This window comes from Vespula pensylvanica, chromosome 1 (assembly GCF_014466175.1).
Source record: "Vespula pensylvanica isolate Volc-1 chromosome 1, ASM1446617v1, whole genome shotgun sequence".
Taxonomy (NCBI): Eukaryota; Metazoa; Arthropoda; class Insecta; order Hymenoptera; family Vespidae; genus Vespula; species Vespula pensylvanica.
In genome coordinates this window covers 7,779,396-7,805,671 of record NC_057685.1, presented here as the reverse complement: position 1 = coordinate 7,805,671, position 26,276 = coordinate 7,779,396, and the positions used below count along the sequence as shown (strand labels likewise).

Sequence of the window (26,276 nt, the reverse complement as noted above, 5' to 3'; positions counted from 1 at the left end):
CTCTCTCTCTCTCTCTCTCTCTCTCTCTCTCTCTCTCTCTCTCTCCCTCCATTCCACGATTACACACCCTTCCACTGAATAAAAATAAAAACACGAGATCATTCGTGAAAAAGTCTTCTCGGGTTCGAGGGCACTATTTTTCAGACATCCTTCCCTTCCTACTCTCTTCTCCCTCCCCCTGAAACGATATCAGACAAGAGAGCCAAGTTTTTTAGTCGTAAAATGAAACGAACGAAGAGGCAATATACCTAAGTCGTCTTTAAGTATTATTTATTTATTTATTTATTTATTTTTATACAGGATTGATAAACTCGAAGTTTTTATTTATTGATCATATTTTTATTTATAACCATATTTCATTTTAAATAATTTTTTCTTTTTCTTTTTTGTCCTCCTGTATCAAAATCTTCTCATTTTTTATAGGTAGAAACGTATACAGATTGAGAGGGACATTTAAATATGTCCTTATCAGGAAATGAATTTAAAGGTGTTTTAAGGTCAACTCTTGTTCGAATATCATCGTGTTGTTAGCAACAGTTATGGGATAAAATATGAAGTATAATACAAGAGGCTCAAACAAGAAAACGGTATATTCCACTATGCGCCTATCGATTGGAGGTATAAGCTTCTGCGTTGGGTTTATACCATACTCTCGTACCATACTCTTAACAATCGGCTTAGTGAGATTTAGTGTATTAGTATTAGTAGGCTCAATTCAGACTTTTCAATCTCCCATATTTGTATCGACACGACTCGGCTCAACTTGGCTCAGCTCGACTCAGATCGGCTCGGCTCTACTTGCTTTGGCTTAGATCGATTCGCCCTAGTTCTAACAAAAGTTAGGCAAATTTTGAAGGATTTTAGAAAATATAATTTTAATTTGAACAACAGGTATTGCCTGAGACACTTTTGTCAATCTTGGATTTTTTTCAATTTCTCGAAGTAAAATGAATCCGCGTATGAACTACTGCTTTCGAAAATGAAAAGTTTCTTTACATTTACTTGTTTCGTAAACGACGATTTCTAAATAGATAATTAATTATTGCATCGCTTTTATTTATATCGATTTTATAACAGATTTTCATAGGAATTAACAGTTTCGAAAAATCGATAAGATAATTAATAACAGCTGAAATAATACCGATATAAACAAAAACAAAATAACAATAAACGCGAGTATTAAATATATCTATACTTAATTGGTGGTTGATCATGTATCTAAATTATCGAGGACACAATTTGTTGAGAGTTCATGTAAAAAAGCATCACGCGAGTTAACAGATGGGATGCATTAAAAAATATATATATATATTTATAATTACTATGTGATCAATGATATAATTTAATATATCAATAATAATTTTTTCGTATACGAGACAATCTTAAAATTAATAACTTTGTTACATTTGCTGATACAAAATGAACCAAAAATTTATTAATCGCAAATGAATTTCGAGAGTTAACTCAATACGTTTCAAACGGATGACAAAAGCAGTTTCAATGATGCGAATGAGCCACTCGAAACTATATGTAAAGTGCTAGAAATACAGAAAGTACGATTACTACACGAGTTTCTAAGCAAAATCAACTGTTCGTTATCGGCGAATTGTCGAGTTTGCTCTTTGAAATTTGATGCTAAAATTGTTTGTATTATCCGTTGGCGGTTCAGAAACTTAACAATAAACCGAAACTTATTTCGTCGATATAACAAAGGAAACTTACTATCTTAATAAAATAGAAAAAATAGAAAAAATCAAAAGGAAAATTTCACATCATAATTTAATATTTTCATTTAATTTGATTTTAACGATTACGTGGATAAGTGGAATATCATGTAAATCTTTTATGAAATTTTATACAGTAAAAGATACGAATGAATATTAGATCTTAGGGTTAGACAATTAGTAAGTAACCAAATCGAAAGTGACCAAAATTAACTAGACACGTCTAACCGAATTTATCGTCGTCTAGCGGATGAAGGGACATCTAACAGTCTCTCTTTCTCTCTCTCTCTCTCTCTCTCTCTCTCTCTCTCTATCTCTCTATCTTTCTATCTCTCCCTCCCTCTGTCTATCTATCTCTCTCTATCTCTTTTCTACTCATAGAGAACATGAAGAGTAGAGTAGTCGGACGAAGACTAGGAGAGATCGGGTCAACGGAAGCCAAAGTGAAGATTCTCTTGGCCGTTTCTGGAGGCTCTAGAGGCGATGTTTTGCTTGAACGAACGGCAGACTATATTCACTTTCGAGGGTTATCAGGAGGTCCCTTGGGAGAGAAGAGAGGGTCGCTTTGTCCGGCAGGTCCCATATTTCAAGGGAAGCTCGTTGAAAAGCCCTGTACGGTGTAGGTAGAGTACGTGTACGTGTCCTCCTCCTCGTCGTCTCTACATCTCTACGAATTCGGTCCATGAAGCGTGCACTAACAGCCGAGAGAAAGAGTGAGTAAGAAAGAGACAGACCAAGAGATAGAAAGATAGAAAGGGAGAGAGAGAGAGAAAGAGAGAGAGAGAGAGAGAGGACCATTTGTCAAATGGTCTTCTCGTCTTTCTCTTCCTTCTCCTCTTCTTTCTTCTTCTCTCTTACATTACTCCACTCGTTTTTATATAATCGCCGTAACCCAATGCCATACCCTCATTCGTTTCTATTCTGAATATCTCAACGACACTGCCCATCACGTTAGCCTATCGAACTTTTGCACTTATTAATTCTCCTCTATCCTTTTCCCTGTTCACGGCAGATCCCTTTATTTTGCTCGGTGTTTTTAGTCAAACCTTTTTTTTTCTTTTACCTGCCAGCGACGTAGAAGATTATATTTAACGACGGTTCATATCACGTTCTGGAACTTCTTCTAAAATCTCTCTTTCTTTCTTTCTTTCTTTTTTTTTATTATAACAATACGTGATACTCGAGATGAATAGATAGAAGCGTATACATAGCTAGAAAAGATTATTAATGTTTACTCAAGTTTAAATAACAAGTTTTATTTCCCTATGGTTATTATTAATTTCATCTTTATAAGGTATTTCGTTAAAAGGAACGTCCGAAGTCAAGGATTAATCAATCAAGATTTGCATTATAAGTTGACTCGAGAGAGAGGATCCGCCTATGCCATTGCTTTCTGGGGTGTGCAGTCTTCAGGAAGATGAAAATGATGAGAATCGAGGATAGACGGTAAAGGAGGAAGGAAGTACAGGCTATTAATTGATCCCTTGGCTCTCCTCTAGAGCGTTTGCTCGTTCTTCAGGTGGAAGATATTCGCGGTGACGTTAGACGTTGAATTACGTTTGATCTGACACACATACATACATAGATACACAAATACATACACACACACATTTCAAACAATTAGGAGAGCAATGTAATTTACATTTCTATGTTTCCCCAAAGCATTTTTGGTTTGCATTTACAGAAATATATATATATATATATATATATATATATATATATATGTACACATATATATGTATATTTCTGTAAACGCACGCGCGAGCAAACACACACATACACAAAAGGGTCTGGCCATTCTTACGCCATCCACAAAATGAACTATCGATTTTGCATAAGTTATAACGAGGGAAAACACATTCGGCTGGGTGCCAGTTTTCCATGGAATGCGTGTGCAAACAGAGATAAACGTGCCGATGATTTTCCGCGGAGAGAAAAGGTCCACGAGAGCGTGGAAGCTGCGAAGTACAGCTCTTGATGTCAATGGTACAATGGGGTGGGGGGAAGAGTTGGTGGTGGTAGTAGTAGTAGAAGTAGTAGTAAGAGAGAAATGAAAAGAGATGAGTATACCGAGCTTGATGGAGCAACATGTAATATTTGTTGTACCGTATCGTTGTTAATCCCATGGTTATTCCCCTGACGATTACATTTCGCACTCTTCTTTCCAAATTCGAAATTACGAGCACGTGTTAATTCTTCGATAAATAGAGAAAGAGAAAAAAAGAGAAAGAAAGAGAATAAAAAAGAATGATTATATCTCTGTTAATTGAGAACGTACCAGTTAATTTACCACGAAGATTAATTATAAGGTTACATAATTCATTTTTCACTCTTGGAATTTGAAGAAACGTGTACTGCGTTCATTTAATTTCTCATTGTCAATACATTTCTATAGTTATTTGTTCTTCTTTTCTTTTCTTTTTTCTTTGCAAAACAAAAACAGATATATCCGACACGAAATAAATAAACTTCACAAAATTGTAGAAATTAATTCGCGGCTTTATCAAGCACGAAGCCAAATTCCTCTCGAAATACTATTATTTCGCATCAACGCAAAGCACGAACCGTAATTTTATGCACGCGCAAGAATTTGCGGTAGATTAACGCGCTCGGATTTTCTTGGAAAAAAATTTTCAAAGAGCGCTTCTATTTTAACGTTTCGTCGGCGAAAGTTTTGCCGAATCACGACGAAGAAAAACGACATTAAAATTTTAATATCATTGGTTGTAATAGTCAGATCGCAATAGAATGTAGTTGTTATTATTTTTGTTATTGTTGTCGTTATTGTTATCTAATTTGATGGATACGTGAATGAAAGCAAAAGAAATAGAAGAGAAAAAGAAGGAATAAAACGAAACTCGAAAACCCTTTGTAGCTATTTTATAACGCTAACAATTACATTCCTCGAGTTCTATCCCAACTTCGATCCTTCGCCGTTCGCTTTCAGTTCGTTCGTTTGATCTTCTAAATTTTTGTTTTAATTTCTTTAGAAGCTTTCTCTCCCTTTCTCTCTCTCTCTCTCTCTCTCTCTCTCTCTCTCTCTCTCCACCCCTCTTTAAACCACCTTTCTCTTTCTCTTTTAATCTTAGCAACGATTGGCCGGATCTTTCTTTTTATCTTCTCTTTTTTTTTTCTCAACGTTCAACATATTCCTACATGACCACAATCTTTTATTAGGAGCTTTGTGCCACGCAATTAGTATAATTTTTAGGTTAGCGTCTCGAACAACCTACTGTCCATAGTTCCATATTTAAATTCTTAATTGTAGCACGTTAGCGAGTTTTGCATTTATTATGGTTGGAACACGTTCATTTGGTAAAGTCGTAATCAAAGGTGATAATATCCGTGTAGTAAACAATACAATTATAGACAATTTTATATATATATATATATAATATATCATATAATATATAATATATATGTGTTATATATTAATTGAAAATTAATTTTTTATACCTTGTAATTGTATTATACAAATATCTTTTTTCGAGAGATGTTTTTTAATATATCTAATAATTTTTTGTTTATTATTATGTTATTATATTTATTATTTTTATTATATTATATTGTGTATATATATATATATAGTAGTATATTATTATAATAATACCAAAATGTTGAAAAGAATAATTTTATTATAACATGACTTTATGAAATAGGTTTTGTTAAAACTTAAATAAAATTTTAGTTTAGAATTTTAGAAACGTTTTTAGAAACTTAAAGCCGTATTAAGAGTTTTCAGAAATAAAGGATTCTAATATTTTCGGATTAAAAGTTCTAGTATTTCTCCTCTCTAATTCTCCGTGAACATTCAAAAATAGTTCGCTTTTATAAATAGAAGAAGATATTTATTCAAGGAGAAGTGGGCTAATGACTCGTTTGTTGGATTTTTGTAATAATTGAATAAGTTTCTTATTTGATTAACGAAACATTCCTAATTTACGTGGTTCCGAGGCAAAAGTTTTCGTATTACGTTTGGCCGAATAATACTCGTAAAAATAATAGAAAAATTTTCATGAATTTTAATCCACTTAGATATATAAGAATCATATCTGTTAATTGTTAAGATCGTCATTAATCTTACCATTAATTATAAAAATATTAATATTCGTTATAAAAATATATTTATATTAATTAAAAAAATATTGAATTATCTCTTTTATATAAATACATATATCTTATACGAATCAATATATCTCTGAATCGGTAGGATCGTCGAATTTCAGATCATTTTAAAAATTAAATCCTTCGTTCATTATCGCATTGAAAATTATATCAAGCAGCATATTCGATAAATAATATCTCTTTGATCAATTTAATTGTGTTTTCAATTCATTCGCATAATATCTCGTTCAATTGTAGTCTATATTAAACGAACATGATACTTCAATTCAGAAACTAGAATCGAAAACGGGGTGTAAATGATAAAAGAGGTTGAAGGTGGTGGTATTGGTGGTGGCAATGGTGGTGGTATTGGTGGTGGCAGTAGAGGTGGTGTACCGTTTGGATGGTTAGAGGTTGAGTCTGGTGGGTGAAAATCGGAGGTAACGGACAATGAGAGAGACGCAAAGATGTAAATTATAGTAGCACGTTAATAGGATGAAATGGTGGCGCTAGATCAAATGTAATATTGGCATCGTGAATTGTATATCGAATTCCCCTTTCCCCCACCTTCTGTGTTTATATTATTTTTCGTAATTATACGACAACGATTTAATTGTCGATCATGTTACTTTCGTGGTTGAACTATCTGATTTAACTGTAATAAACACATTGTACAATGTTACGTATACGTGTAAATATATGTGTATATATATATATATATATATATATATATATATATATTTTTATTATACATGTGTGTATAGTAGTAGTAGAGGTGTGTATTATATTATACATAAATATGTACTCATATACCTCATATTTATCACATTTCTTTCGTTACAAAGTAATCACTGGTATAATTGCATCGAAGCGCATATTGAATATTAATCGATTATATTCGTTCAATCAATATTTGGCAGGTTTGTTAATCCGTTAACTGGAGAGGACGGATTAATTAGTTACGAATATTTCTCTTCTCTCAGAATGAAAAATCATTGATCTCTCATGCTTACTAGGAAAATGTTATAATTTTCAATTTGTCTGCTTACCATTCATTAATTTATCCGGAAGTCTCAATCTTCGTTCGTAGTATTTCATTTGTAAACGAAATAAATTTCATGTATTGAGATTCATTAAACGAAAATCTCCTCTCGTTATAATTAAGCTTTTTATGACATTTTCCGATGGAACGATCTAGAGGAAATTATTTCGAATGTTTATAATGTAAATGATGAACGAAATATCTAGACTAACAAGTTATAAAAAAGATTTATTTATCTTATTTTTATGTTCCCCATCCCACCCTATCTTCTCATAAAGAAAAATTATATAAAGTTGGATTAACTTTTTAACTAATTTTTTTAGTCGATAATATGTATTTTATTCTAAATTTTTTATATAAATTAAATCAACCTTTTGAATTAATTTTCAGGAGAATTATTATACGTAAACTATTACATCGATGATTTCTTATTTCATAACTATATAAATAATTACTATATTATATATATATTATCTATATTAAATTTATTAAATAATATAATAGAGATAGAAAAAGGGAAAGAGCAGTTTTTAAAAATGTATATATTTATTATTATTCTAGTAGGAAAAAATTGGTTCATTCCAAAAGTTCATCATAGATATACAGAATTTAAAGGGTTAAAATTTATTCTTGTTCTGATTGTGAGACAAAACTTATTAAAATCATTCTTTAGTCATTTTATTGGAATACCAGCGATTAATTAGAACATCTATATCTACGATAAATCGTTGTTATTAAAATTTAAAATTGCTTGTTCAGATATAATATTGAAATTTATATAAGCAATAATCGTTTGAATTAAAATACATTTTTAATTAATCATCCGATGTATTTAATCTTGAAATAGAGTAGACGATGAATCTTCTATATTTATGAGATATTCTAAATTATTAATATATATATATATATATATATATATATATATATATATATATATACACATTGGGTGACTAAACTATTGAAAACAGACAAAAATTCCATAGACCAAAGTTAAACGATATTAGCTGTATAAATTGAGAGTATAAGTTAATACTTTTGTGTAGAGCATAAAAAACTGCATTAAATGGTTCAATCAAAAATAGTGCATTTATATTTTTCTGATGCATAAAAGTGCATAAAATTATTTGCATATTATCCACCGTCTGAAACGATTTAACGTTGACTTGTAACATTCTTTTTTATTTTCAATCATTTAGGAGATATAGCATGTCTCTCTGCGTCTATGTGTGTATGTATAAAATAAAATATATGACCAATAGACGTTGTCGATTTTAATCGCGATCTTTTTTGTTTTCTGTTATAGGTAAGTAAAAAAAAAAAGGCGAACAAAAATTGGAGGACGTCTGGCGCCACGTCGATTCAACCGACGCGTTTCGAAATCTCATCCGATCGAACGTGCCCGGAAAGAAAGAAAAGGAACGCTATTCTTTACGTCTTTACGGTAAATGGTGATACGCATGGAAAGCAGATCGAGATGTGCTTCTCGTCTCCGACATATTTGAGCATGGCACACTTGAGGAATCCGTGAGGAAGGGGGATAATAAAAAAAATAACTGTTCCTTTGCCGATCCCGTGAATGACCCCGAGCACGTAGTATTAAATTTACAAGCGTGATTTTTCAACATTGAAATATCGCTCAACCGGTTATAAATCGTGATTTTGAATGAAACTAATCAAAATTAATATTTATGAATCGATCGTCGATTTCATCGTTTTAAATGACTTACCTTTTTTTTTTTTTATTTTTAAATTATATTTATCCGTTTTTTTTTCTTCTCTTTTTCTTCTTTTTTTCAAAAAGAAAGAGACTCACTACATCTACATTCAATAACATACAATACAATTTTCATATAAATTCATTTATATTCTATTAATTATATAAAATTATATATCATTTAAATTAGAATCGTCTAAAGATAACACGCATTTGTGTAATTTCACGATTGCGTTGTCTTGCACCGAATGAATTTTTACGTTTATTAAGATTCGTAGAATTCCGTGGGAGTTACTTTCGGACGAGTCCAAGGACTTGAATCTCGCCAAAATTAATCCATTCGCGATAGGGCAACGATAATATATACTTCGCTTGTAAACGACGTACTTCCCCCAAGAGAAATACCACTCTCCGTTGGAATCCCTCCGTTTATTTGCCGGGAGCGTACTCGATACGATATTTCAAACTCTCCGCATATTTCTTGAATGCGAGAGAGGGTAAAATAGAGAGAGAAAGAAAGAAAGAGAGAGAGAGAGAGAGAGAGAGAGAGAGAGAGAGAGAGAGAGGAAGAATTACGAGTACGTGAAATCTTATCGTTTATGTTAATAAGGGTTTACTGGATTCCGGTGTATTACGATCTAATAAATCGAGATTACACTCGAGCTATCAACATTTTTCGGAGGGTAAAACTTTGAGTTATTCACGTTACCGAACGAATCAACAACAACGATCCTGATAGAACAAATTTATCAAAGCTCTTTTGATTTATCGAAGCTGTTTATGTTAGGCTATAGTTATCGACTTACACGATATACGGTGCACGGTATAATGCGTCGATGAGTGTAATGCGTTATCGAGTGTAGTAACCGATTTAATATCTGAATTTTTATTAAAATTTGTTACGAATTTCTTTTCAACGATTCAACATGATGTATAATATCGTTGATAACGAATAACTGTACCAATTGCTTCTGACTTTTTATTGTCGGTCGATTTTTTTCTTTTTCTTTTTTATTTTTATTTTTTTTCTTCTTCCTATCTTACATAATTTATAGCCTGACCATAAAATTATCGCAATTAAAAATCCGTTCGATTGTAAATTTTGTCGCGACATTTTGATTCAGGCTTGGTCAGACCCGCCTGGAAAAAAGCAATTTCTAAAACGTGAGACGCGCCTACAACGCGTCAAAAGTAAATCGAATAGCACCGAGTCTGCGTATCTCGTCGTATTTTATTTTATTTTATTTTATTTTATTTTATTTTTCGCATTTCTTTTTTCTTTCTCTTTTGTTTTTCTTTTTTTTTCCTGAGCCGTATTTCGACCTTTTTCGTGCATGTTAACGCCGTAACAAGAACAAGAACAACGTCAACAACGAAATGAGAGTAACGGTATTTGTGAAAGAGGGTAAGAGAAAGAGACAGACAGAGAGAGAGAGAGAGAGAGAGAGAGAGAGAGAGAGAGAGAGAGAGAGAGAGAGGGAGAGAAATGGACAGAACAACGACGATGAATGCTGCCAGCTGTATAACGAAGAAAAAGAGAAACAGAAAGAGAGAAAGAGGGGCAGAGAGAGAGAGAGAGAGAGAAAGAGAGAGAGAGAGAAGGTAACAGGAACCAGGAGAAAAAATCTCCCCTCTTTTACGAAGGAAGCCCCGGGCGACGTTACGCACGATAAATTAATCCAATCGTCCCACCTACGTGAAGCTTCCTTTCTCTCTCTCAGTCTCTCTTTCTATTCCCCTCTTTCTCTTTCATTCCCTCTCTATTCTCGTTAAACCCGTTGTTCCCCCGTTTTATCGATAGTTTACCCCTGTAAAGTTCTTACAAAATTTTTACTCTAAACTCTCACCCAGTATCAGCATCGTCAGCATCAACATCATCAGCTAGTACATTACGAAGTTAATAACGTAGGTTAACATTACAATATGGTTAAAGTGCAATATACTGTAACGAATAAAACGATCGTTATATTTAATAAACATTGAATTCTCTCTTCTATATATATATATATATATAAATAAATCTAATATGCATATTCATGGCTAAATGAATTTCCTACGATATTACAATCTATTGTATTGTGATTTATTTTTAGAATTGTTATGCACCTATTAAAATGCATTGGTAGTAATGCATCATTGTCGCTAGAACTAAACGAGCTTCACTAAATTACAGATTATAAGTTTATGCGTTAATTCGACTGGAAGATTCTTGTTAAAAATGAAATAAAAAAGAAAAAAGAACGGAAAAAGAACAAAAAAAAAAGGGAGAGAGAAAGAGAATATAAAATGAAGGAGAGGAGAAAGAAAAAGATGAGTAAGATGAGGAAAATATACAGGGGCGATATTTTTTATGCTGTACGTGCGAGTATTCCTTTCTGGTAAGGGTGCTGCAACAGCCTTTCCGTCGGGTTCGCATAAAAATCACGTAGATTTATGTTGTGACGGATGAAGTAGCAGACAGATAGGATAGCATAAGAAAGAAAAAGATAGAGAAAGAGAGGGAGAAAGACGATTTGAGAAAATCTCTTGAGGATGTAAAAAAAATATATATATATATAAATTGAAAAGAATTCCAGCAAATTCTCGAATAGATCGTGCGAAAATTAGGAACAATTTCGTTGGTAAAATTGGCAAGAATGACGATGAGAGAGAAAGAGAAAGAGAAAATGCAAGTAAGTACTCACTTCGATTCACGTACGTTTTTTCGATATCGACTGATATCCAGCGGTTTTAATATTCTTCTGCAACGATAAAGAACGAAAGAAAGAGATAAATATATATATATATATATATATATGTATGTATATGTATGTATATATGTATACATACAGAAATGGCGTTTTCCTCGAACGAGATTCATTCGTATTCCAACTCGGTCGGAAACTTTGCGATAATTCGATGTCTCGACGACTGCTGCAGCACAGTCTCCGTCATCGTCGATGGACCAAAGCGACTCTACGTGACTTCTGCGTCCTCTATTTCTCCCTATCTTTTCTTTCTCCTTTCCTCCCTCATTCCCTTCCTCTATCCCATTTCATTCCTTTTTCTTTGAACACGTTTCGGGCCTTCCCGGAAACTGAGGGAGGGAGGGGTTACTATTTATTTATTCCTCTCTGTCGTTCTCCGGCAATTTTCTTTTCTCTGTTTCTCTTTTTTTCTTTTTCGTTCTCCTTTCTTTTTTTATTTATTTAGAATAATATAAAAGAGATAAAGATCGACAAAAAAAAAAATGAAATTATCTTTATAACATATGTACATACGGTCGGAAATATATTCGGGGTACTTTTACTTCAAATCGAATAGCTTTTGTTCTAGCAAGCTAGGCAAAATTCTAGGAACGATTTAAGTGTATATGGAAATATGGGTTTTGCTGTATAAAGAATCTGACGAATTTAAATAAATAGATTTTTGTCATAGTCAAGATACAAAAATAAAGTAAATACTTCTTATTCAAATTCTGTTTGGTACAGAAATAAAAGTCTCCAAATATTTATTTGAAAAATCGTAGTTCGATCTGTTATTTGGTGAAATTGAATAAATTGATTTATTAAATATAATATATCATTTGATTAAACTTAATAATAATAATAATATCGTTTATGTACTCATGGATATTCGTTATTTTCGATATAGAAGATATTTATAGAGAAATATGAATTCGAATGTGACGGGTATCAATTTTCTCCGGTGGTTAAAAGAAAAAAATAGGATATATCGAATCGAATGCCAACGTACAAAGTGAAATCGCACGAAATACCTTTTTTTTACGGAATGAACGTTTATTCATTTTTTGCTTTCGTGCGTTTTTTTTTTCTTCTTTTATTCTTTTTTTTTCATTTTTTTTAGGTAACACTTTACGTGCGTGCAGTAGCGTGTAACGAGTTCGAAAAAGGACCGCGGGAATTCGACGCAGGCGATTGTAAATAGCACTACGATCCGTAAAATCTTGCATCGAATTGGAAACTACTATTATTGTCACCCATAGCAACGTATCCGTGTTTGACGGTACACGTTTCTCCTGATACGCTTGTATCTTTGACGGGCTTGTTTAAACCGGGTGTTAACTTTAACCGTTATTTTTTTCTCTTTTTTCTTTTTTTTTTTTTTTTAAGCAAGGATTCGAATCGTCGAATTATCGAATTTGACTGATGGAAAAAGAAAATCCTCAAAAAATGTATTGATTCTGTCACTTCCATTTGACGTTAGGAGCGAAAGGAAAAGAGAGGTTTATTTTTTCCGTTTTTTTCTTTTTTTTTTTTTTTCTTTCATTTCTCTTTTCTTTTTTATATGAACAAGAAAAGAAATAGGGAAAGAACTTCAAACGTACTAGGTAAGCAGTGGAATTTTAGTCATGTATGTACTTACTTACGTAAAATTTCATTCGTCGAATAAGATCCATCTACGAACGAACGAAAAGCGTTCTAGAACGTTTGCTTTTCAGCTTTACCGTAAAAAGGCGTTGTTCGAGTTCGATATACAGAGAAAGAGAGAAAGAAGAAGAGAAGGAGAAAGAGAAAGAGAGAGAAAGAGAGAGAGGTAATCGTCAAGGAAAGAATTTAAACTCTTTTAAGAGAAAAAGGAAGAGATATTTTTGCGAAGAAGGATTTCTCTCAACGTGTAGAATAGTCGATGTGAAACTGTAACATTTTGTGAAGTGTCAAACAGGTTTATCGTCCGTAGTCTTCTCTTTTTCCTTTTTTTTCTTTTTCTATTTAAAAAGATAGATAGAGATAGACAGATAGAAAGATAGAAAGAGAGAGAGAGAGAGAGAGAGAGAGAGAGAGAGAGAGAGAGAGAGAAAGGTGTGTGTGTGTATATATATATATATAGAGAGAGAGAGAGAAAGAGAGAGAAAAAGAGAGTTCTTACGCCATCACGCTTCTCCGTAAATATAGCCAGCACTTGCCACGTTCAAACCAACCAACGGATATTCCCTAAGGTCCGCCCTCAAAAAGAATCTCGTTTCGCTAAGGGAAGAAACAAAAAGAAAAAGAGAAGAATATGAGACGACGCGTATAACCCACCGACGATGTATTATTTCTGCTTCATCGATTAGTTTAGAACTTTCTATCTCTCTCTTTCTTTCTCTCTCTTTCTCTCTCTATCTCCATCTCTATCTATCTTTCATACACATATATACTCTCTTTTTCGGTATCATTTGATTGCTAGTTCACTTCTTCATTCTCTCGAAGTATAAATAAAAAAAAATTGCATTTTTATAAATAACGAGCTATGAAATAATTCGGTTTTAATAAATCTATCCTTATCTTATTCACGATCCGTTCTTAGAACGAGTTGGAGCCATTTTCGAATTTTCGAAAGTCACTCTTTTCGCGAAACTGCAATTATGAGACATGTCCGTCGATGTATCGATCGGTTTCCATAAAATGATGGTATAAGTACGTTGTTATTTCGCGATTGAAACAATTAAAATTACGAAATGAGAATGACTAACGAAGTTCGAGAATGTAATAATAATAAAATAAATATATATATATAATATATATAAACGTATGATAAATATATACGTATCTGTAATTATGATACATATAGAGTGAGTTGTTTTTGAATTGCCTATTAAATTACAATGTCTAAATATCTTTTAAAACAACATATTTTCACAAACAAAATTGTTTGGTTTTTTTTTTTTTTTTGGTGATGGAGAGTACACAAATGTAACAGCATTATTTCCTTTTGATTCGGTGAATGTTTTCTGGATCATTTCAAACTCAACTTTGTTTGTTTAATAAAGATCTATAACTTTTGTTACAACGTCTTATTTTATGTGAAGAAAAAAAAGAAAGAGAATTTTTATTCGAAACATTTTTCTATTTGGCTTTTGCTTTCTACGATATATAACATTTCTTTAGACGATAAATTACTACGAACGATAGCGTAACGTAGCGTTCTCTGCGAAATGCATGTAAACAATGAGAATTTGAAATGATGCAAACATTCTGTTTTTTTGAATATTTATTAAACTTTTTTTTTTCGAAAACTACCTGTCCTATATTTCTATCTGCTGTTACGTACAAACGTTCTCAATACGAATTCATCTCCAAATGCAATAAATAACTCGGGAACTTGTATGGTTTAAATGTGTATTTTACTGTGAATGATAGTAAAAGAGCAGGCTTTTAAAAGTCGACAGTAGATTTTTGAGTGCTGTACAGGACAGATGTTCGGAAAAAGGAAAACTAAAGAAAGGGTAGGTTTTTTTAAAGAGTCGATGAGGGTCAGAGAATGGGACTGTAGAAAGCGAGTGAATGTATGTGTACTTAAGAGGGTCTGATAGTGTGGTGAGTTTGTCTAGGTTTAGCATTTCTACAATGATCTGTATAGTACTTAGAATAATAATGACAATAGTAATAATAATGTGAGCATGATAATAACAATGATAAGAATAATATGGCAGTAATAATGATAATAATAATAAGGTAATATTAGTGAGTGAAAAAGAAATAATCCCGTTGTGTTTGCTCATACAGAAACTTTTTCATTGTTTCTTTTCTCTTTCAAGAAGGTGTTATTACGGAGATATTTAAATATATCGATTGATAAAAAATAATCATTCACCGTGCATAGATTAACTGATTGTATAAGATAATAACGGCAATGATAATTGTCGTTTACAAATTATAAGAATCGGAGTGAGAGAAATTCAATGGTGGTACGAGATTGCAACGGAATATTAACGGTGACGATTTGTCACGAAATCGAAGGACCAAAGATCTCAAATCTTTTTCATTGATGATATGTTTCGAGACTGCTCGGATGAACTAACGCGAGAGAACTAGAATCCAAAAGGATATCATGCTGGGTGGGTTGAATGTATATCACGTCAGTCCTGTAAATTCAGAATACAAGCGCTATGGGACTGTTAGTCAAATCGAATATCTGATCGGAGTCACTTTCCTGCTCGTACGACCTCAGGGCGATATTCTCCATCTCTCTCTCTCTCTTTCTCTCTCTCTCTCTCTCTCTGTCTCACTCTCTCACTCTTCTATCTCTTTTTTCTGTCTCTGTTCGTATATGTAACTAACGTCGCTAGTCTAGTTCTTGCAGTCGATATCTTTGATCTCGATGAATTCAGAACAAAAATCATATCTTCCTTTCCTCTTTTCTTCCTTTTTTTTTCTTCTTTTCTACTTTATTTCAATATCTTTCTCTTTGTGATCTATCTTTAGTTTTATATTCGTCTCTCAAATTTTTTTCTTTTCTTTCTTCTTTTTTTATGAAAAGAAGATAAAAAGAATCGTCCGAATTTGTCATTTCATTAAAAAAAATTGGAAGAATTGAGGAGAAAATTCTCAACAGAACGAGAAATATCTTTTTTTTTTTGTTTTAATAACATTAATTAATGTCGTTTTAATTAATTTAATAAAAAGGTATCGATTTGGTATGTCAATAATGAAGTAATCAATTTGATGAAAATGCGTTGCAGGAAGATAATAAAATAACTTTTACTCCATATATATATTTTTTTTAAAAAGAATGCTTTATTTTAACTCTCGTAATTATTACATTCCTAGGTACATTTATCAAAAGTTTTTGTAAAGTTTAACGAAGCGCTAAGAATCGCGCGTTTAAAAGATAAAAAAAGAAAGAGAGGAAGAAAGAAAAGAAAGGAAAAGAAATGTATATGCGTACAATAACAATAATTCTCACACTACTTCCCATACTTTTTAAATGACACTTCATTTATTCGTTTTAATATATTATGCTTCTTTTTTTCCTTTTTTCTTACGTTTTTACGGAAACACTGTGAAAAGTCGCGAACGAATCGTTACACCTACATACTTATTCTTAGAAGGTAAAAATAAAATAGAAGGAAATTGTCGATTCGAAGATCGATTCGATTTTTATACTTCGACATGAAAGGTCAATGATCTTTCCCAAGATTTGAGATTATCAAAAGCTTGGCATCTCATAGCGATTCATGGTCGAAGAAGAACGAACAGTGTTCGATTCATGACAAGAAGATAAAGGAGTATGTATGCGTATGTGCGTGTGTGTGCGAAAGAGAAAGAGAAAGAAAGATAAAAAGTCGGATCGGATTCGATTTAGCTAACGGTCCCTCGGCGTCAGCCTTGGCTCAAACCATTTCGATGTGTTGGCCCTTTGGTGTTACCACCAAACACAGAGAAAGAAGAGAGAGAGAGAGAGAGAGAGAGAGAGAGAGAGAGAGAGAGAGAGAGAGAGAGAGAGAGAGAGAAGGACAAGACCCATAAAAAGATGGCCTTTCATGAATTATTCAACGAATTTATAAATCCATTCTAATGTCTTGCACCGCGTTATCCTTCGTTACGAGATCCTCTCGTATATTCCCTGTCTCGCGATTTATGTTTGACTTTAAACGTCGGTATTGTTCGTTCACTCCTCTAAGAGGGAAATCAAAGGTTAACGGGACACGTTTGATCGTACCGTGTTTTTTCTTTTTTTCTTTTTCTTTTTTTTCTTTTTCACTTTCAATTCCTTTCGTTTCTCTACTATTATTTTTTGATTGTATTGCATAGATAAAAAGTGTAAACAGTATTTGGATGAGCATGTAAGAAAGAGATAGAGCAAATTGTACAGACAGAGAAAAAGCTGTACAAATTTTTCATTAAATTGATTTCGATATCGTTAAAAATCTTTCTTGATATTACATATAGTTATATAATTGGATTTATAATTTGAAAATAAACTCTGATTCGATTTTACGTGATTGTGTAAAAGGAACAAAAAAAAAAAAACTGGGTTATTACGAAACTGTTTTTATCTAGAAATGCATATTAATGCGGAATAAGTTTAATCGTTAATAATAAGTTACGTAAATTTTAATTAAATTTGTGCAAAGTAAAAATTCAATTAAATTTCGTATGTAATTTTTCTTTTCTTTATCTTTATGGTTAATATTTCGTTAGTTTATGCATTTCGTATCGTGTTCAATCGTAATTAATCTTTAATAAAGAGACGAAAAAGAAAAAAAGTTAAATGCATTTCTGATACGTAGTGTGATTTATTTCGATAGTAATATATCGTCTTTAAGTCTCCATTCACCTATATAACAGCGTTTCTCAACCTTTTTTGTCGCGTGTCCCAATATATTTGTTCGCAATGGCAACGCGATGCAAATCTTTATAATATAATATAAAACTTTTAGAAACCCCTGTTAGACTTTAGTCACTGTATATTTCATAAATGAATAAAATTATATATATTCGACAATAACTTGTACACGTGAAGAATAACATTCAGTACATTTTTATTGATTGTGAATGAATTCGAACGAATTTATAACAAATAACTTCAATTTCATTTTTTATTATTTAAATAAAACTGAATTTATTAATTTTCATTTCAATGAAGAATTAATTTTAACGTGTTATTCTTGTTATTGTTGAATTTACGTAGAGTCGATTTTTAAACTTATTTTTTCTAAGAAGCATTTTTAAAAATTCACTTTCAGTCGAATAAGTTATTGCAAATGAAGCTAACGATTTTATTTATTAAAATTATATTTTTTTCTATTTATAAACAAAGTTTAAATAAATTATTCTGCTTATTTTTACTACATTACTTCCAAATGCTTGCCCGTTAATAATTTAATTAAATTCTCTACTTTTGATAGAATTAAATTATTTATCTTCTTTGAAAAAAAAATACTTATTGCACACACATTGCTCAAAAGAATATCTTCCACGCGTGAAACGTTGAATCAACTTTTCTCTTAATTTCACTAAATGATTTTCTGTGATTAAACAAAATTTGTATAAAAAATTTCTTTCCGATAGCGTTGCTTTTAATAGTAGTTTTTAATCACTGATCTGTGAAAACAATCCTTTTTAAAATATACTTAACCGAAGTTGTAGCGTTTGTTCTCTAACGAAAGATTTCATTTTATTGTAATAAATAATAATATTAATTTAATTTAAATTTGATAAGCAGCTTCTGTCAACTCAAAAATTACTTTTCAAATATTCATTCAACGTTGACTTATAGTCGTCCAAAAATATTTCGGTTTCCACTCGAAGTTAGAATAATCGTTTAAAAACTTTTCCATCAATCTATTGTATTATCCATCAGTTAATCTATTATTCTATGGATCTGTTAATCCATTATTATAAATACGTGGAACGGAGTTGACATAGTGACCTATATAAATATATATGAGGAAAAAAGTCAAATGGCGTTGAGTCACTCGAAATAAACTTTATACGCGGAGGCAGGCGAGCTACATTATTATCTTGGAAATGAATTGATATATACATATAAAGCTGAAACGAAATACGGTTATTTTTATAAATTCATATTAAACCAATGGTTTGTTGTCATTAACGAGAAAAATATTATCCGTTGTGTTTTATCCCTTAGCAGTATCTAATGGAAATAAAAATTTCAAGGTCATCGTTAAAGATTTAGTTTCTTTCTAACTGACAAGCAAACAAAATGCGTATTTTATGAACGGCCAATGAATTTTTTATTATTTTGTTTTCCTGTTTTTGTTTTTTTAGGTCATCGCTGCTAGTCATGTAATATCCAGATCTCTCTGGAACGTATCTCACTAGGGAGCATCGCCAACCCAAACTCATAGATCTGAATGAAACTTTGTGGGTTTGTAGAGAGTGTGGGTAGTTTGTAGTGTGAGCCAAGAATAATGGTGTGTTCTATTCGTGCTCAATCGCACTTTAAGAGTGTGAAATTTAATCTCGAAGTCAATGGCGCTCTTTCACGTTTCAAAGTATGATACTTAAACTTAGAAAAAAAATATCGATATATTTCTTAAAGTAAAAAAAATTAAAGTGCTCTCGATAAAGTATCACGAAGCGGTGTAAGCTGATATAAAAAGAGAAAAAAAAAGATAGGAAAAGGTTTTTATCACATTATGTTCCAACATCTTTTAAATGGTATAACAATAAGAATAAATAGAACGATACATGTATAATATTATATTTTAACATTCAATTATTTCTTTATTTATATTGTTTACAAATTAAATTGTTACTTAATACATACTGTATGGTGATGCCAATAAACGAAATTACTAATTTATTTTAATCATACATTCTTTATCGGAAAGAAACAAATATACGATTTGTTACGGTCGTCGTATATATTTTAACCATACGAGCGAATTTTTATATGAACAATACAGCGTGATATAAAATAAATACTTTTAATTTATAATAAATAATATAAAACCTTCGAAATCGTAACCGTATGATATAGCTACGATAATATCAACGGTGACATTCAATGAATTGTTTCCGTCTATATTTTTGTTATTGAAAGTATCTGCTGGACCATTTGACCCAGACTGGAAAACACAATATTTATATATAATCCATAACATATACATACATGTCTATCCACATCGAAGTCAATAAAGCTTCATATCAGCTGAACACGTCTGGCAAATATTTGTATTTTTTCCTCTTTTTTCTTTTTCTTTTTTTTCTTTTTTTTTTAATCGAAAATTAAACTTCGCAACATATTGTTTCCAGATTCTTTTATGAGATAATTCTTAAGAACTTTTTATGAAGTTATCCCTAATAATAAATAAACACAAAGTTCTAATCAAATTCAGCTTCGTAACGTTATTTTGTCAGTTAGTCCAAGTTTGGACACTTCAGAGTTCAGTACATACAATCTTTTCGCCAATACCGTTTAGATCAATGTCAGCTATACTCATCTTTTATATGTAATATATACGTATCTATCTTTACATTCGAGTCAATAAAGTTCACATCCGGATATATCGTAGCGCGTCTAGTAAATATTTTTTTTATTTTTTATTTTTTTTTTAACGAAAATTAAACTTTGGAATATTTTGTTACCAAATTCCGTCATGAGAGAGAAGGGAAAGGATAAGGAGAGATGAGAAACGATCGTTTTCTAATAACTTTTTGTGAAATTATCTTGAGTAATAAATAAATTTGAAGTTTCACTCAAATTCGCCTTCGTAACCTCATTTTCTCAGTCAGTCCAAATTTGGACAGCTTGGAGTTCAGTTCGGTCTTTAGCTATTTTGTTTAAACACTTTTTCAATACACACTTTATTGTGCAATTTAATTATTACCAATATATAATATATTTTTTTGTCTAATTAATATATATATATAATATATTATATATTATATAATATGTTAATAATATATATAATATATTTTAACGACTATTTGCGTTAACAGAAACTATATCCATCTATTATAATCTACATTTATTATCCATAATAAATACGTATTTATTTACGTCCAAGTCAATAAAGCTCACATTCGATCATATAACATGTATTGGCAAATATTCTCTTTTTTTTTTAAAGCGAAAATTAAACCTCGAAACATTTTGTTATTGGATTCTGTCATGACGGGAGAGGAGAAAGGGTAAAAAGAGAAGAGACCTTCGTTTCGTAATAACTTTTTGTGAGATTGTCTTGAATAACAAATAAATACGAAATTCCAATCATTTTAGAATTTCCTTTATAACGTCAGTTCACATTTGGAGACCTTAGAGTTTAGTTCAATCATTGCTAAAATATATTTTTTTCGACATTACCATGTAGGCTAATAGGAGCTATACTAGTCCCTCCCTTTTCAGTCACGACCATCGAGAATAATAACTTATTCAATCTCGACCCTTCTAAAGGGTTTCACCCTCGGACTCTCCTTTAAGCTGTATCATTCTAATGATTTTTTTGCATTATCATTTTGTATAACAGCAGCACTCGTTTCACACGTTTCATTTTTAGATTAGCATTAAACGTGACTGTCGGTATCGTTCAGAGATTATGATTAATTTAAATAAGTATGCACGATGTAAAAGTCTTATTGCAAAATTTAATCAGATTTTGTATAGTTATTTTGTTTTATACTTTATTTGAAATAATATTTGAATATTTTACGTTTAAACGTGACAAATAATTTTAATAAAAATTTTATACGAAGTTGAAATAGATATTTTTTTTAAATAACTTTTGTTAGAGATCATTCAAAAATTTTATTATACATTAAAAATGTTTATCCTATATATGTTATTAATCAAATTTCCTTATCGCAAATTTGACTTTCAGTATCGAATTGTTTCACTTCATTGATTTTTATAATATATTTGTAGTAAATTGAATGTCATTTTTAAAGATTTCAATCGATCTGGTTAATCAGTGTATATTATTTTCCCCTTTGACATGTAAAATATTTGTACAATTTGGTTTAATAATTGTTTATTGTTATAATCAAAAACAATACGTACACATGCGCGTACACGTGTTTAGAAAACGTCATGATTTTAAAACTTCAAATAAAATTGAAAAATTGTAATTTCTATCTTCTTTTTCTATTTTCTGATTTCTAATTCTACATAAAAATTCTTATTTTTATCTCCTGATTTTTATCGTCTGAATTTATTTTCACAAGAATTTTACTTATATGCACATATAAATGTGCAAATGTTTTACATTAATTCTTGGAAATACTCTGGCGTCAATCTACGTAAATTCCTGGAACTATATCGAACATATCGAAGAGGATGGCAAAAATATGAAAAATTTCTTTCGTGTACTTTTTCAACTCGGCAATTGGCAGACGCATATATTTATTTGCTTATTTTTATACACATCATACGTACGTTCGTGCTCGAAGCAAATCCAATTTCTTCTCTTACGAATATTATTCGAAATAAAAATCATAGAAAGGTTGAAAAGGATCAAATTTATATGTGCGGGTATAAGTACTGAGGATTTGAAGTATGAATCTTCGGAAACAAATCTTTGTAAATATCTAATATGTCACAACATACGAAGGCGCAATTATCGTCGTATTATTTGAAATATTACAAATTAAAATTTTTTTTTTTTAAATTTGATACTTATTTTTATTTTTTAAATTTAATCCTATACTCGTCCTCTGATTTACGCGAAATGTTTATTTACTTTATGCAATTTTTTTTTCTTTTTGTGTATTTATATATATATATGTATGTATGTATGTATGTATGTATGTATATATATTTTAGCGAATAAAAATCGTCAGTATAAAAGGGAAAAGAAAAAAAGAAATATTAGGGAGAAAAGCCGGTATAAGTTATAAATATATTTATTCTACGTAAATTCGGTAAAACTATTAAAAAATTCTACAATGAACCAAAATAAATTGTATTCATTGTCTTTGTCCTTTGTCAGTAATTCAAAGCAATCGACTTTTTCTTTTTAATTTGCTCGAATTTAAAGTTATCATGGGAAATTGGGAAAATCTTGTCTTTATTATACTTTGGATATTGTTCACAACGCAGTAAATTCAATGAAGATTATAAAAGAATATATTTTTTGACTGCTTAAAATTGGATTGCATAAAAGAGAACAGCGTAGAGAAATACCACGTATCTATGAACGATGGGATTATTTAGCGCGTATAAAAAACATCGCGTAAATCAAAGGACCGATGTATAAATTTTAATACTCCAGATTTTCCAGATTATAATCCAAATATGAGATTATTCTGTAATTCATTTTTCGTATTTCATTTATATTATACTATTATAATTGTTATTAGAGTTTGTATTTTCGAAAATTCTTCATACACGTTGTTCTCCTTTTTGTTCTTCATCTAAGAAAGCGAGTGATAGACTTTCGTCATTAGAAACGATTAAGATAATTTAACGATGAGCCAATTATCTCTTTAAAAAATCGAGCTATTTTATCGAGAATCAGTAAAAGTAACGATTCGCTTGTTTTTTTCAATAATATTACACAATATTCAATAGCACGATTATAAACATGACTAATTTAAATACTATTAAATACTGTTAATATATTGTATTCAGAGAAAATGATTATTTGTTGGTTCGTTGTTAATAAAATTATGATTTAAAGAATTTAAAAGACAAGAAAAAAGTTTTGGTTTTTTTAAAACTAATTACTTCGTTGAAAAGAAACAAAGAGTATCGTTTATCAGTTTTTGTTAATAATTATCAGTCCTACGAATACCTTAAAATATCTGAAAATTAAATTATATGACTACAAAATATAAGAGCAAGTTATCTCACCCGTAATCCAATCCGGAATTACTCTATATTTTTTATCTCATACAATCAGAGATATTATTTTAATAGATGAAACGATAAAGAAACAATAAAATGAATGCCTAAAAGCAAAAAAAGAAACAGAAAACATCGTTTTAACGTGGAAGCGTTATTGCGGAATTCCGCAATGAAGAAAATGACCTAGAACGATCTCAAGGCGCGAGCCTTCGTTTTTCACGCTGGTAACTCCTTACGTATCTATTTCCGGCGCGAAAATGGTCCCGCGAACGAATTCGTGCTTTCCGAGAAGAAGGAGTCGCGACAATTTCGAGGATTGCCGATGCGGAAAATGAGTTTCCGTGGGGAAGAAGCAACGAAGAGGAAGAATAAAAAAAGGTGAGAAGGAAGGAAACGAGCACGAGCCTTGTGAAGAGCGAACGAGGAATGAGAGAAAGAGAGAGAGAATATCTTTGAGTAAGTGGAGGAAGAGAGAAGGAAAGAGAAAGAAAGAAAGAATATCTTTGAGTAGATGGAAGAAGAGAGAAAAAGATTCTTGACGATACAACGAAAGAAATAGAAGAGTTCGTTCTCTTGCTCGAAAACGCCACGGTTTCGTGCGTATCGTTTAACCGGCTCTTCGATTCTTCGATAGAATAAAAAGGAAAAAACAAAAGGAAAAAGTAAAAATAAATAAATGGAAAGAGAAATAATTTTCTCTTTTCTTCTTTTTCCTTTTTTCTTTCTTTCTTTTTTTTTTTTGTTTTATTGTTAGATTTTAATGAGCTTCAAGTCCAAAAAGAAACCGAAGAAAGACAGTAAAAAAGTAAAAAGATAATAGAAATAAAAGCATGTGATTTAGTGAGAAATTATTTTAAACGATATTTACATTAAGACGAATAATTCGTGCTTTAAAACGTTCTACGAATTTAGAATTAAATGAAGATATATTGCGTTTGTAGCAATATTTTTTTATTTGCGATATGCGCTAAAACAAATTTATTTTGTGCATTGAAGTATCAAAAAGTGCGCATTAGATAAATATTTTTATTTTTAAACATTCAGATATATAAGATGCGCAAGCTTTCATTCTAATGTTATTTATTTTTAAATATTTCAAACTCTAACTTGGTAATCTTATCAAAATTTTTTATATGCTAGTTTAAATTTGCTAGATATTTAAAAAAAAATTAATTGCACATTTATTTCGCTTTTTTTTCTTTCGTTAATATATATTGTTATATATTAATAAAATTAAATATTACTATAGCATATATAAAAAATATATATATAATATGTATGCTATAGTAATTTTTCTTCTGATAAATATGTGTATTTTATAAAATGCGTACAATAAACGAGCATTTTATTTTATTTATTGCATATTTAAATTGTCCTCAAAATAAAATACGATCATATTACAATCGTCATAAAAGTAACATTAATAATATAATATAAGAATATTATTATACATACCTACATATATAGAAAAATATGATATTAGATATTGGAATAATAAAAAAAATTTATTTAATAAATGTAGGTAATGTATTGAATAGTATAGCTTGACCCTAACGAAAAAAATAGAATTAAAGTAATGATTATATATAGTAGTTTAATCAGCTCATTATTAATTTCTAGTATGTAAGTTTTATAATAGTATTATAATACAACAGTATTATAAATATCTAGCTCGCGAATTAGGGCAAAAAAGAACAGCAGAAACTATACAATAGATAAAAGAGATAAGAAAAAAATAGATAAGAAATATCGCGATTTTTGTTTAAGTTGAGGTCACTTGAACAATGGTAAATAAGATAATGTGCTTAGATATTGTCAGTCGAAATACAAAGCATGTATATGTATTTAGAGCACGCTGCATCTTTAGACGTTGCATTCTAATTCATTAGTATTCGAAAATATGATACACTGGATCAATAATGGGTACTCAAACTAGTTATTTTTAGAAATGCATAATATCATGGAAATTCAACTCCCTATTTGCGTTATAACATTATAATACACGGCATAAATATAGATATAATGAAATAAATATAGGTATTATTATCTGAAAAGAAAAATAACGTGTTTACTAATGAAAAAAAAATGTTTTTAATAAAAAAAGAAAGAGAAGAGAGAAATATTTTTAGATTTACGATATAAAGTATTATACAAACATGACCGATCTATAGGGTTAGTGAGTAACGATTAGCATAGACATCTTGCGTTTATCGGAAATCTATTTTATATCAGATACCTTTATTGTTAGTTCACTGACAATATTGTGTATCTCCCTTTATAATTTATATAAATAATCTGACAGATTTTTCAATTAAAAAATACTATGCTGCGAAGTAGAGTAGCTGCTATATTTCGAATAATATTTTTAGCCCCATAGAATTATGCAGGGAAAAAAAAAGAGAAAAAGAAACAGAGAGAGAGAGAGAGAGAGAGAATGTAGAATTAATTCTCATACATCGAAACTACATATAGTAGTATGAACGAGCGTTGACCTATATAAATTGTCGAGAAGGTTCTTGACACATCACGCACGGGAGCTTATCTAAAGTGTCGACAAAAAAAGGTAAAAAAAAAAAAAAAGTAGGGGAGGAAGAAAATCCTCAAGCTTTTCCAAACTTTTCAAGAATGTAGTAGCTTTGTGAACGTTCGTTCTATCGTAAGTTCATTCGATCGATGA

The 26,276-nt window shown here is 30.7% G+C and overlaps 1 protein-coding gene across 6 annotated transcripts in view; it reads left to right on the top strand.

Annotated features, from left to right (window-relative positions):
• LOC122631718 (prolyl 4-hydroxylase subunit alpha-2) overlaps positions 1 to 26,276 on the top strand; it is a 286,954-nt gene that overhangs the window by 155,767 nt on the left and 104,911 nt on the right. Inside the window, exons 1-2 of one of the 6 annotated variants that reach the window (XM_043817782.1) lie at positions 2,106 to 2,437; positions 8,174 to 8,311. The exons of the other annotated variants lie outside the window; for them this stretch is intronic. The gene's annotated coding sequence lies outside the window, so the exon portion shown is untranslated. Of the gene's footprint in view, positions 1 to 2,105; positions 2,438 to 8,173; positions 8,312 to 26,276 lie in introns of those variants that run through there. 6 annotated transcript variants of the gene reach the window in all.